The sequence below is a fragment of the Dasypus novemcinctus genome, chromosome 2 (assembly GCF_030445035.2).
Source record: "Dasypus novemcinctus isolate mDasNov1 chromosome 2, mDasNov1.1.hap2, whole genome shotgun sequence".
Taxonomy (NCBI): Eukaryota; Metazoa; Chordata; class Mammalia; order Cingulata; family Dasypodidae; genus Dasypus; species Dasypus novemcinctus.
In genome coordinates this window covers 142,031,356-142,044,225 of record NC_080674.1, presented here as the reverse complement: position 1 = coordinate 142,044,225, position 12,870 = coordinate 142,031,356, and positions in this window count along the sequence as shown.

The window sequence follows — 12,870 nt, the reverse complement described above, 5'->3', positions numbered from 1 at the left end:
CTTAAATCCAAATATTAAAAATTTCAGTAGCCATCCCTTTAATTTTCCTACTAACAATGTGCAGCAATGACAACAAACTTTGTGCTACTTTTTTTTTTTTCTCTGTGTCTGCTTGTGCCCAAATGTCCACTTAAAAGGAGATCAGTCGTTGGATTAAGGACTCACCTTACCCCCCAGTATGACCTCACTTTTTTTTTATTAAAATTATTTATTTTTACAAATTACATTAAAAAAATACGAGGTCGCAATCAACCCCACCGCCCCCACCCCCCACTCCCCCCACAGCAACACTCTCTCCCATCATCGTGAGACATCCATTGCACCCAGTAAGTACATCTCTGAACATCACTGCACCCCGTAGTCAATGGTCCACATCATAGCCCACACTCTCCCACGTTCCATCCAGTGGGCCCTGGGGGGGATCTACAATGTCCTGTAATTGTCCATGAAGCACCACCCAGGACAACTCCACGTCCCGAAAATGCCTCCACATCTCATCTCTTCCTCCCATTCCCCAAACCCAGCAGCCACCATGGCTACCCTTCCCACACCCATTCCACATTTTCTCTGTGGACATTGGATTGGTTGTGTCCATTGCACATCTATGTCAAGTGGGGACTTAGATTCCACATGGATACTGGATGCACTCCTCTTGCTTTCAGTTGTAGACACTCTAGGCTCCATGGTGTGGTGGTTGACCTTCTTCAACTCCATGTTAGCTGAGTGGGGTCAGTTCAATAAATCAAAGTGTAGGAGCTGAAGTCTGTTGAGGCTCTGGGCCTGGGTGTCTTATTATCAGTCCAGAGATTCAAATCCCCTAAATATAGCTTAAACCCCAGCACCAACTACAATTCCAATAAAGTAGCATGCAAGTCTTGTGGGAAGAGATTCCCTCTGAGTCCAATTCTATCATGTAGAAACACCAGCTCCAAAGAAGGGCCATCTGCCATGGCAGTGTGACCTCACTTTTTAAAAACTTTTTGTTGTAGTACATATGCAACTCAAAATTTCCCATTTTAAACATTTTCAAGTATACAATTCAGTAGTATCAATTACATTAATATTATTGTGCTACCATCACCAATATCCATTACCTCAGCTTTTTCATCACCTCAAATAGAAACTGCATCCATTAAGTAATAACTCCCTCTACCCCTGTCCTCATCCCCCCTCCCCTGGGCCCGTGGTAACCTATAATCTATCTTTCACTGAAATTTGCTTCTTCTAAGTATTTTATATACGTGAGATGATACAATATTTGTCCTTTTGTGCCTGGTTTATTTCACTAAACATGGTGTTTTCGAGGTTCACCCTGTTGTAGCATGCATCAGAACTTCATTCATTTTTACAGCTGAATATTCCATTATATGTATTGACCACATTTTGTTTATCCATTTATATGTTGATGGACACTTAAATTGCTTCCACTTTTGGCAGTTGTGAATAATGCTGCTATAAACATTGGTGTACAAATATTTGTTCAAGTCTCAGCTTTTAAGTCACTGGGGGTATATACAAGAAGTGGGATTGCCGGGTCATATGGTAAATCTATTTTCAACTTTCCGAGGATTGCCAAACTGATTTCCATAGTGGCTGCGCCATTTTAGAATGCCACCAGCAATGTATCAGGGTTCCTAATTCTCTGCATTCTTGTCAACACTTATTATTTTCTGTTGGGTTGTTTGTTTGTTTTTTATTGGATAACTTTTTATTTTTTATTTTTTTGTCTTTATTTTTTTAATGTTACATTAAAAAAATATGAGGTTCCCTTATACCCCCCACCCCCCTTACCCCACTCCTCTGCCCATAACAACAACCTCCTCAATCATCATGAGACATTTATTGCACTTGGTGAATACATCTCTGAGCACTGCTGCACCTCATGGTCAATGGTACACATCGTAGCCCATACTCTCCCACAGTCCACACACTGGGCCATGGGAGGACATACAATGTCTGGTAACTGTACCTGCAGCACCACCCAGGACAACTCCATGTCCTGAAAAAGCCCCCACATCACATCTCTTCCTCCCACTCCCTACCCCCAGCAACCTCCATGGCCACTTTCTCCACACCAATGCCACATTTTCTTTGATTACTAATCACAATAGTTCATGAATAGAATATCAGTAAATCCACTCTAATCCATACTCTATTCCTCCATCCTATGGATCTTAGAATGGTTGCGTCCACTCCACATCTATATCAAGAGGGAGCTTAGATTCCACATGGATGCTGGATGCAATTCTCCTGCTTTCAGTTGTAGGCACTCTTGGCTCCCTGTTTGTTTGTTTTTAATAATGATCACCCTAGTGGGGGCAAAGCGTTATCTCATTTTGGTTTTTTGGTTTGCATTTTCCTGATGACTAATGATGAACATCTTTTCAAGAACATATCTTCTTTAGAGAAATGTCTGTTCAATTTTTAAATTGGGTTATTTCTCTTGCTGAGTTGCAGGAGTTGTTTATACATTTTGGATATTAAACCCTTATCAAATACTTAGCAATTACTTTTTCTCCCATTCTGTAGGCTTTTTTTTCCCCCACTTTCTTCAATGTAAAACAATTTTAATTCTGATGAAGTCCATTTTATCGATTTTTTTTGGCTATTGTTGCTCATGCTCTTGGAGTCTTATCAGAGAAATTACAATGTTACGAGGTTCCCAGCTATCCTATGTTTTCTTCTAGAAGTTTTATGATTTTAGCTCTTACATTTAAGTCCTTGATCCTTTAGAGATAATTTTGTATATGGTGTGAGGTAGGGGTCCAACATCATTCATATATATATTCTTAAAGTTTATTTTTAATTCTGGTAAAAGATGTGTAACAAAAATCAATTTAAGGGAGACAGATGTGGCTCAAGCAATTGGGCTCCCATTTACCATGTAGAGGTCCAGGGTTCGATGCCCAGGGCCTCCTGGTGAGGACAGGATGGCCTACGCAGTGAGCTGGCCCACACAGCACACTGGCCCATGTGGGAGTGCCACCCCATGTGGGAGTGACCCCCATGCAGGAGGGCCGCCCTGTGCAGGAATGCTGGCCGACGGGGAGAGCTGGCGCAGCAAGATGATGCAACAAGAGACGCGGAAGACATAGCAGAACAGGGAGCCAAGGTGGCGCAGGTGAGTGATCGCCTCTCTCCCACTCCAGAAGGTCCCAGGATTGGTTCCTGGAGCCGCCTAATGAGAATACAAGCAGACACAGAAGAACACACAGTGAATGGACACAGAGAGCAGACAATGGGGGGTGTGGGGAGGGTGGGGGAGAGAAATCTTAAAAAAAAAAATCATTTTAGGGGAGTGGATGTATGTAATGACATTAAGTGCATTGACAGTACTGTGTAACTTTCACTACTATTTTCAGACTGTTTTCATCATCCCAAACCAAAACTCACACTCATTTAGCAATACTTCCCCTACCTCTGATAACCACTGTTCTGCTTTCTGACTCTAAGAATTTGTTTATCCAAAGTATTTCATATGAGAAAAATTGTGGGAAAAAGAGTTTCACCTCTTCTAATGTAGATGTTGCCTTATTGTAGATATTGCAGTTGTTCCCTATTATTGTAGATGATGTTGCAGTTCAGATAGCAAACAGTTGCTTGGTAGTTTCCACTAAATATGAGGTGGAAACTAAGGTCAAGGCTCTCAGTTCCAGAAGCTGAGTAGTCCCCTGGTCCCATCTTTATCTCTTCTCTTATGTCTTTCTCTGTGTCCTTAATTTCTTTAAGTTGTACAACGCCTTCCCTTCGAGCCAACCTATTGCTGAGCTGATTGCAGCAAAAAATCATATAATTTGCCCTTTTGTGTGTGGCTTATTTCACATACCATGATGTCTTCAAGATTCATCCATGTTGTAGCATGTACCAATACTTCTTTTTATGCCTGAATAGTATTCAGTTATATGGATATACCCATTTTGTTTATCCATTCATTGGTTAATGGAAACTGGGTTGTTTTCATATTTTGGCATTTGTGAATAATGCTGCGGTGAACATTGGTGTATAAATATCTATTTGAAATAAATCTTTAAAATCTTTTTTAAAAAATCTTTTAAAAAATATATCGATCTATTCGAGTCCCTGCTTTCATTTCCTATGGGTATATATCTAGAAGTGGGATTGCCATATCATGTGGTAATTCTGTTTAACTTTCAAAAGAACCACCAAACAGTTTTCCACAGTGACTGCACCATTTTACATTCCTACCAACAATATATGAGGGTTCTTGCTTTTCTGCATTCCCACCAACACTTGTTATTTTCAGTTTTTTAATAGTAGCCATCCTATTGGGTGTGAAGTAGTATCTCGTAGTTTTAATTTGCATTTCTTTAATGACTAATGACATCGAGCATCTATTAGTATGTTTTTTCGCCAATTGTATATATTCTTTGCCTAATTTCAATTGAGTTATTTGTCTTTTTGTTGTTGAGTTGTAGGAGTTGTTTATTTTCTGGAAACCAAACCCTTATCGGATATATGGTTTCCAAGTATTTTCTCCCATCTGTAGGTTGTCTTTTCACTTTCTTGATAATGTCCTTTGATGTACAAAAGTTTTTAATTTTGATGAGGTCCATTTTATCAATTTTTTCTTTTGTTGTGTGTGCTTTAAGTGTAAAATCTAAAAATCGATTGCCTACTAGAATGTCCTGAAGATATTTCCCTATGTTTTCTTGTAAGAGTTTTATAGTACTGCCTCTTATATTCTTCATTCTATTCCATTAGTCTATATGTCTGTCCTTATTTGTGCATTTTATCTAGGTTTCCTAATTTGTTGGCATATAATTGTTCATAGTACTCCCATTATCCTTTTTATTTCTGTAAAGTTGGTAGTAATGTCCCCATTTTCATTCCTGATTTTAGTTATTTGTGTTCTCTTCTTTGTCAATCTGGCTAAAGGTTTATCGAATTTACTGAACTTTTCACAAACTAACTTTTAGTTTTGTTCTTTCTATTATTTTTCTACTCTCTGTTCCATTTTTCTGTGTTAATCTTTAGTATTTCCTTCCTGCTACTACCTTTGTGTTTAGTTTGCTCTTCTTGTTCTAGTTTCTTTAGGTGTGAAGTTAGATTATTGATTTGTGATCTTATTTTTTAACATATACATTTATAGCTGTAAATTACCTCTGAGCACTGCCTTTGCCACATCCCATAAGTTTTAGTATGTTGTGTTTTTGTTTTCATTCATCTCAAAATATTTCCTAATTTCCCTTGTGATTTCTTCTTTTACCATTGATTGTGTTAATTTCCACATACTCATGAATTTTCCAGTTTTCCTTCTGTTATTGATTTCTTGTTCTAGCTCTTTAACATTAGCTATCACAGCTTCTATTACAATTGGGTATACCTCATTTCATCAAAGTAGAAATTTACCATTGGGCCCTCAAATCATTTGTTGAATTGTAAGTAACAATTAAACAGAAATAGTGAATGCACTGAAGGGATTAATGAGAAAATAAAAGTGCAATTTTTTTCAGCTTATGTTCTTCAATTTAGCTACATAATTTTCCACTAGGCCATCTGGTGTTTATACTAAAGGTATAAGTAATGCAAGTGTCACAGGCCACAGCAGAGTGTTAAAGGCACCTTGTGAATAGAGAAAGTTCCAAGGGAACACTAAATGAAGCCCTTTGGGTCGTGGCCACCATCCTCCTGATTGAAAAGTGAGAGCAATAGCTTGGAAACCTGATGATTAAAAACAATGTTCCTAAGACAAAACAAAACAAAGGTCCTAAAACAGGTCCTGTTTCTGCTGTAACCCTTATACAGGGTTCAACTGAAGGTTCAGTTAATTGTCTAAGGTCAGGTACTACAATTACAAAGCCTCTTAACTCTGGTTTTTCTTATTTGTTTAAAAATAGACACCAAGGCTCAATAAGTTGATGGCTATTATTTAATTTTAAAAATAAGCCTTGCTTTGGAATGTGAACATTTTTGGAGCATTATGGAGAACAATTTAAAATGTTTCTTAAAGTCACTACAACTCAGTGATGGCAATATGCCACTACAAACAAGCTGATAATGTTGCAGAAAGAAAGTGAAGAACTTTCTTCCTTGATCGTATTGAAGGGACTTGAGATAATGGTTAGCCTATTCCTTCAGTCAAAAACTGGTTTCAATCCCTGGTACCTCCTAAAACAAACAAACAAACAAACAAAAACCCTTTGTATGTGGCATGTTAAGTGGCTGTCAAAAGTAAAGAAGGGGGAAAATAGTTGGAGGGAGGTACAGGTGACAGGGAAAGCACAGAAGAGAACAAAATAACATTTTGTCCTTTTAGCTTTCATGAACTAAAAGGAACTTCACATGAAATTCAGCAATGGAATTATAATCCCATTTCATCTGGGAGTAATATCATCTCACAAACAATATAAACGGTAAACATTCTACAGTAACAGCACCCATTTTAGGGTTCTCTCCTAATGCTTGGGCTTGGGTTGAAGTCTGAATCTAGACCCGCTTTCTGGTTGGGAAGCCAAACCATCAGATTGATTGCAGTCTGGAGAAAAACAAATCAACTTGCCTCCATTTTAGGGACTTCAATTTTGAGAACCAAGAAGTCAAGGACACTTCTTTTGGTAAGGGGTACGACAGGAAAGCTCCAGCCCTGTTCTGGCCTCTAGGAAGGCAACATAGGTGGGAGCTTCTTTTTTGTGACTAGGGGTTCCATTGCACAGGGTTACAGCTCTTAGACAGCTCCTAAAGGAAATCATGCGATGCTGCTTTCTTTTCTGACTGCCTGGGAGCAGATGGCAGGGGTACAGAACTATTTTGAGAACATCCTTTGAGTTTTTCTTTACCTCATCTTCTATTTGGAGCCAGACTCAGAATCATCAGGCCCTTTGCATCTTCTGGCAGTCAGTGGTAGAAGGGCTTCTCTTGGGTTCTCTGGGGCTTCAATCTGCCTTCCTCTTTGGAGAAACGGCCACGGCCCTTCTCTTGGTTACCTAGTGACTGCCCTCTTCATTTGCCAGACTGGGTTGGGCAAAATAGGAGGCAGAGTCTCTGATCACCAGATTCTCTTCTTCACACACACACATGCAGCCTTATAAACAAGAAACCATTAGTTATCACCAGTCACCTAAGCAAAGCTGTACTGAAGTGTTGGGTCATGGCTTGGGCTCTGATCTCACCTTCTGTCTGCCTATCCTTCAGTCAGTCAGTCGGTCAACAGGCATTTCCTGAACACCTATTATTCTGTCACAGAATAATAGGCAAGTGACTGCCCAAGGCACCATGGAAGGCAAAAGGAGAAGGAAGGCCTCAAACACAAAGCCACCAAGGAAGTTTCCAGAAAGAGGGCACCATAGCTGAATCTCAGATTTGGAATTGGTCAAATGGAGAAGGGGTTGAGAGAGGATATTTCAGGCAGAGAGACCAGCAAAGACAAAGATGTGGAACAGAAAAAGGGCACATTGTGATTTTTGAGCTGTTAGAGTTCAAAGTACCAGCAGGGGTACTATATGAGAATATATTGGAAGGAGGAAAGAGTGAAGGTACAAAACTTGAGAACATGAGGCATGAACTATGTAGGCGGGAGGAGGCAGGAGAACAGGGTAGATCCTTTCCCATCTTTGAACCTGTTCCTCACCTGAAATAAGTAGCTTATTTCCAACACCAACATTTTATGATGTATGACCCATGTTTTCCAAGCCAAGTTTGGAGCTAATGATCCACTAGGGCAATGTGCTCATGGGACCATCAGTTTAGGTAGACTGCCTGAAGTTGGGACCAATCATATAGAAATGTGTCCTCAGAATGCCACACTGGCCATTGAACATGTGTACCAAAATGTGCAGCACAGGCAATGGGGAAGATTCTGGTTTGAGGTAAAATTAAAATACAAACTGAAGCTGTTAAAACAGGTACAGTCAATTCACAAAACTTGGCTGAGCCCTGGGGGTGAAGGGTGGGGACTTGCTGAGGATACAGCTGGGAGGAGGGCACTGAGACAAAATTACAGCATCTGTCCCCTCTGTGACCCCTCTCCTCCCAAATCCCTGACGTGGGACTGGCTTTGCCCGAACAGCATATAAGGCTTGCTTCTTACACAGTAGAAATGATACAGAGGTAAATGATGGAAATATGCTATATTCTAACCCTCTAGGAAAGTACTGAATTTGAAAAGTCAAGTGGACAGGGCTTCTTAACTGTCAGCAAATAGCCGAAGAGCTGGGTTAGACTTGATTTCTGTGGCTCCAGGACTCAAGAGGGCTTATGGGTAGATGTTTCAACAATCATGGTTGAATTTAAGGAAGTTTTTTTTTTTTAGTTTAGTTTAGTTTAGTTTTTTAAACACAGATGTCTTAGTGAAACAGTGGGTTGCTGTTAAAGTGATGGGCTCTCTGCCTCTAGAATTAGAACAGAGGCTCACATAGAGAAGGTGCTTTTGCTGGATGGTGGTTGGACAAGATGAGCTCTCTGAGGTTCTAGAATGCATTTTCGGCTCTTTAGATAGACACTGAGCAGGAAACAGGATTGATGGTGCGGATTGATGACCATCCCATGCTCCTTCTTCATTGACAAAAGTACTCCTCAAGGAGAGGGGCTTCCCTAAGATCTACCTTCTTCTTTAGCATCCCTTCTGAATCCTGATGTCTCCACAGGTGCACAATGCTCCCCTTTGACATTGGCCTATTTGTGATTCTTGTACTGGATGGGACAGAGATCATGTCCACCCGCTCCAGGAAAGTAATAGGCAGGAATATTATAACTGACATGTGGGGAGCAAGGCTTTGGATACCAAGAACCTTCACCAGAACTAGGAAGTCTCCCAGAGCCCCAAAATGTCAGTTCAGGACACCCACATGGGAAGGTTTTTCATACTGAGTCACTTTTCTCCCTTGGCTTCTCCGGCAAACCCTTGGCCGCACACCTGAGTCTCATATTGATCATAACATTCAATCCCTGGCAATGGAATGGTGCTTCTTTACAAAGGGGGGTGAAAGGGACAGAGGTGACATCCTATTCAACATCCTCCAGGTTCTTGGATTACAAGGTTTCAGGTGTGCAGGGCTGTGGAGGAGCCCGAGGAGCCTAGGATGCTGGGGAACTGGTTGTTTTTATGGCCCAGCAGATGACCTGATACGCACTTCACTTGAGCTGCTTCCCTGATGACCACAGGCTGTTTACAACTAGCCTCCTCCAGGCCAGTCCCTGCCCTGACCCCAGACCACACTTGCTCTGGTTGGGCTCAGGTTGGCCCATGAGAATTTATAAATACATGGGGCTTTACCAGCTCAGGTTCCAGGAATTGAGAGTTAGTAAACAAAGCCTCTGGCCTCCTTGCCTCTGGTCAAGCTGCCAGTATCTGACTGCTCTTCCTAAACTACCAAGTCTTGCCTTCCTCTAACACTTTCAGGGGCTCCTCACTTTGTCCACCTCACACCCAGGCCCAATTTGAGCCTCTCAACACCCTGCATGATGGGCACGGCAGGTTGCCCATTTAACAAATGAGGAAACTGAGGCCCAGAAAGGGTCAGAATGTAGATCCCTAATTCTGCATCACCCCAAGGCCCACGAAATTCCATTTGTAGGCCTGAAAGACCTCACTTTGCTTAATGTTAGCTGAGGATGGGGGCAGAGGATGATAGAGATCACCCACTAAGCATAAACTCCTAGACTTGGGGCAGGCCCTCCCCAGAATAGTTGTTACTCAGACCACAGAGTTCCTTAGGGCTGTCAAGGAGGCCTAGGCCCTATACCAGAGCCCAGGTACCTTCCCTTCCCTTCCAGTGCCTTGAGGCCAAGCTCCATGCTTATGATCTCTCAGCCAGGCCTGGGGGCACTCCCACAGCTTGATCCTATACTTCTGCTGGCTCTCTTACCTGGCGACAAATGGATCAGCAGCCATGATGATGTGAAGGCCTGAAGCTGAGCTGACAAAGCTCCTTCCTGCTCTCTGTCTGCCCAAGCCCAGCCTGGAGGCTTATCTAGCTGATCTGCCAGTCCTACCTCGCTAGTCGCCTCAAGTTAAAGGCTCTCACCTGGCCCTCATTGACCATATCCTCTGAGTTCTGATCTTACCCCCAGAGTGAGTCTTTAGAGATCACCTGTTATTGCCTGTTTTGTATACCTGGGGAAACTGAGGCCTGGCAGGTCAGTGGCAGAGAGAGGACTAGAACCCTGGTCTCCTCACTCCTGAGGTCAGCCATATTACCCTGCAAAACTGTGCAAAGAGCCATGTGTGTGTTAGTAATAACAAATTAAAAAGCCTCAGGGTTGAATTTGAGTTGGAGGACCTACCTAGGGTCCTCCATGGGCAGCACAGGAAAGGCAGAGGCCCAGCCCAGACTCTTTAGGCATTGAGTCAAGTGAGTAAGCAAATGGGCTGTAATAGCTGGCCAAAGAGGTGTTGATGCAAAATACCAGAAAATGGTTGGTTTTTATAAAGGGTATTTATTTGGGGTAGGAGCTTACAGATATCAGGCCAGGCTGTAAGTGTAAGTTACTTCCCTCACCAAAGTCTTATTTTCATGTGTTGGAGCAAGATGGGTGCCGACATCTTTGAGGGTTCAGGCTTCCTGGGTTCCTCTGGGCTCAGCTCGTCTGGTTCCTCTACAAGGTCAGCTGTAGACTATCAAGTAAACGACTCTGTCTCTCTCCCTGGGGTTTCTGCCATGTCTAAGGAGCCGTCTCTATTCTTCTATTCCTCCGTATTCTTCTCCTGGCTCAGGTCCTCTCTTCCCGGGGCTTGTTTCTCCTTCCTCTGTGAGCTTACTTCCTGGGGCTCCAGCTTAAGACTCCAACATCAAACTCCAACATCAAAACTCCAACATCAGAAAACCCTCAACTCTATCCTTTGCCATGTCTTTTATCTGTGAGTCCCCACCCCTTGGTGCCCTAATGTCGTGGCCCAATCAAAGCCTCAATCATAACTCAATCATGCCCAGGTACAGACCAGATTACAAACATAATCCAATATCTATTTTTGGAATTCATAACGGTATCAAACTGCTACATGGGCCATAGGCCTTGAAGAGCTTCAGAAAGCGGGACATCTCGGAGCCTATGTTCTTGGGTTGGGATGTGAGATGTAACAGAGACTGGAGCACAGATGAAGAGAGAAGCAGATTGGATTCTGTGTGTCCTGGGCCACTGGCTGCAGCCCCTTTCCATTGCTCTCACACTGCCTGGGTGAGCAAAGCCCAGCTTGTTGGAATAGTGTTGAATTCGTTATAGCTTATCAACCAGGGTTAACCGCTCCCAGCTACTGGCCTGGGCACAGTGGCTGGGGATAGAGGACAAGACAGTATTTGAGACATCCTTATACCAAAGAATTATTCATTGTTTATTTGAAATTCTAATTTAACTGAGCATCCTGTCTTTTTATTTGCTAAATCTGGCAACCCCTATATCCTACCCACTTCATAGTACCAAGGAGTTGGCCCCTGTGGATATCCTCGAAGCCAGGTTGAGTGAGGCTGAAAAATGGGGGTCTCTTGTGAAGGGGACGGTAGCTTGAGACCACCTAGCAACCTGCATTTCCCAATATGGTTTGAAGGAACATCTGTGATTCCTAAAACCTTCATCACCAAGAAAGGCACCATGCTTCCTCCTCTGGCAGCTCTGAGCACAGACCGAGGCTGCAATGAGATGGACTGAGACCAGCCCCAGGAACACGGAGTGCCCCTCTGACCCAGCACTGACCCTCATCTTTGGCAGTTATGAGAAGGCAGGGCCTCTCTCTGGCTTTCTTACCCGGTATGGGTTGAATTGCGTTCCCCCAAAAGATGTGCTAAAGTCCTAACCCCTGGTATCTGTGAGTGTGATCTAATTTGGAAATAGGGTTGTTGCAGATAGAATTAGTTATATGAGGTCAAACTGGAGTAGGTGGTCCTTAATCCATTATGACTGATGTCCTTATAAGAAGAGGGGAAGAGACACAGACAGACCTGAGGAGAGAAGGCCATGTGAAGAAGCGGGCAGAGATTGGAGCGATAAATCTGCAAGCCAAGGAATGCCAAAGATTGCCAGCAAACACTGAAAGCTAGAAGAGACAAGGAAGGATTCTTCCCTACAGGTTTCAGAGGGAACATGCCCTTCTGTAACTTTATTTGGGACTTCTCGCCTCCAGAACTGTGAGACAAATTTCTACTGTCTCAAGGCATCTGATTTGTGGTATTTTGTTATGACAGCCCTAGGAAAACTAAGACAGCACCGCAGCCAGGGCTGGACACCCAGGCATGCCTTGTCTCCAGGGGCCACCTTATCCCGTAACTGCCTTCTCCTTCCTGAAGGCTGATACAAGAGGCTTCTCTGCCCTGGATGGCTAAAGGCCATGCAGAAGGAGGCACTGGCGGGTAGGAGCCTCCAGGTGGACAGAGAAGGGAGGCTTGAGTCTGAGGCTGGGGCAGGCGAGGTGGGCCCGGCCCCGTGGGCCTTGGGACCAGGAGCTGGAGGCATCCGGCTGGGGCCCGGTGAGCAGCAGGTGGCGCCCCAGACCTGCCCGCACAGGCGTTTTCGGGACTAAGGGGAGTTGAGGGAGGTCGGAGACTGCCCTGGCCCCACATACCAGGCTCCGTCCCCTTATATTCTTGCTGGCAGCACAGTCTCCAGGTCTAATTGCACATTGATTTGTGATTATCTGACTAAAGTCTGTCCCCTGCAGCGCCTGGTGGCCCCTGAGAGGAGGGTGGTCACCACTATGTCCTCAGCACCCCGCAGCAGGTGCTCACTGAGCGTAGCCTCGAAGCATGCATGAATGAAGGTGGGCAGGTGAGTGTCCCCTTCCAGGAGCCCATACCCGGCCTCCCCTCAGATCCCTGTGCCATTGCCTGCCACGTCCTGTCCCAAAAGGACCAGCCGGGCATGGTGGAGCTGGAACCAGGTCAGCATTTCCTGACCCCACAACTGTCCTGTCCTCAAGGGGCT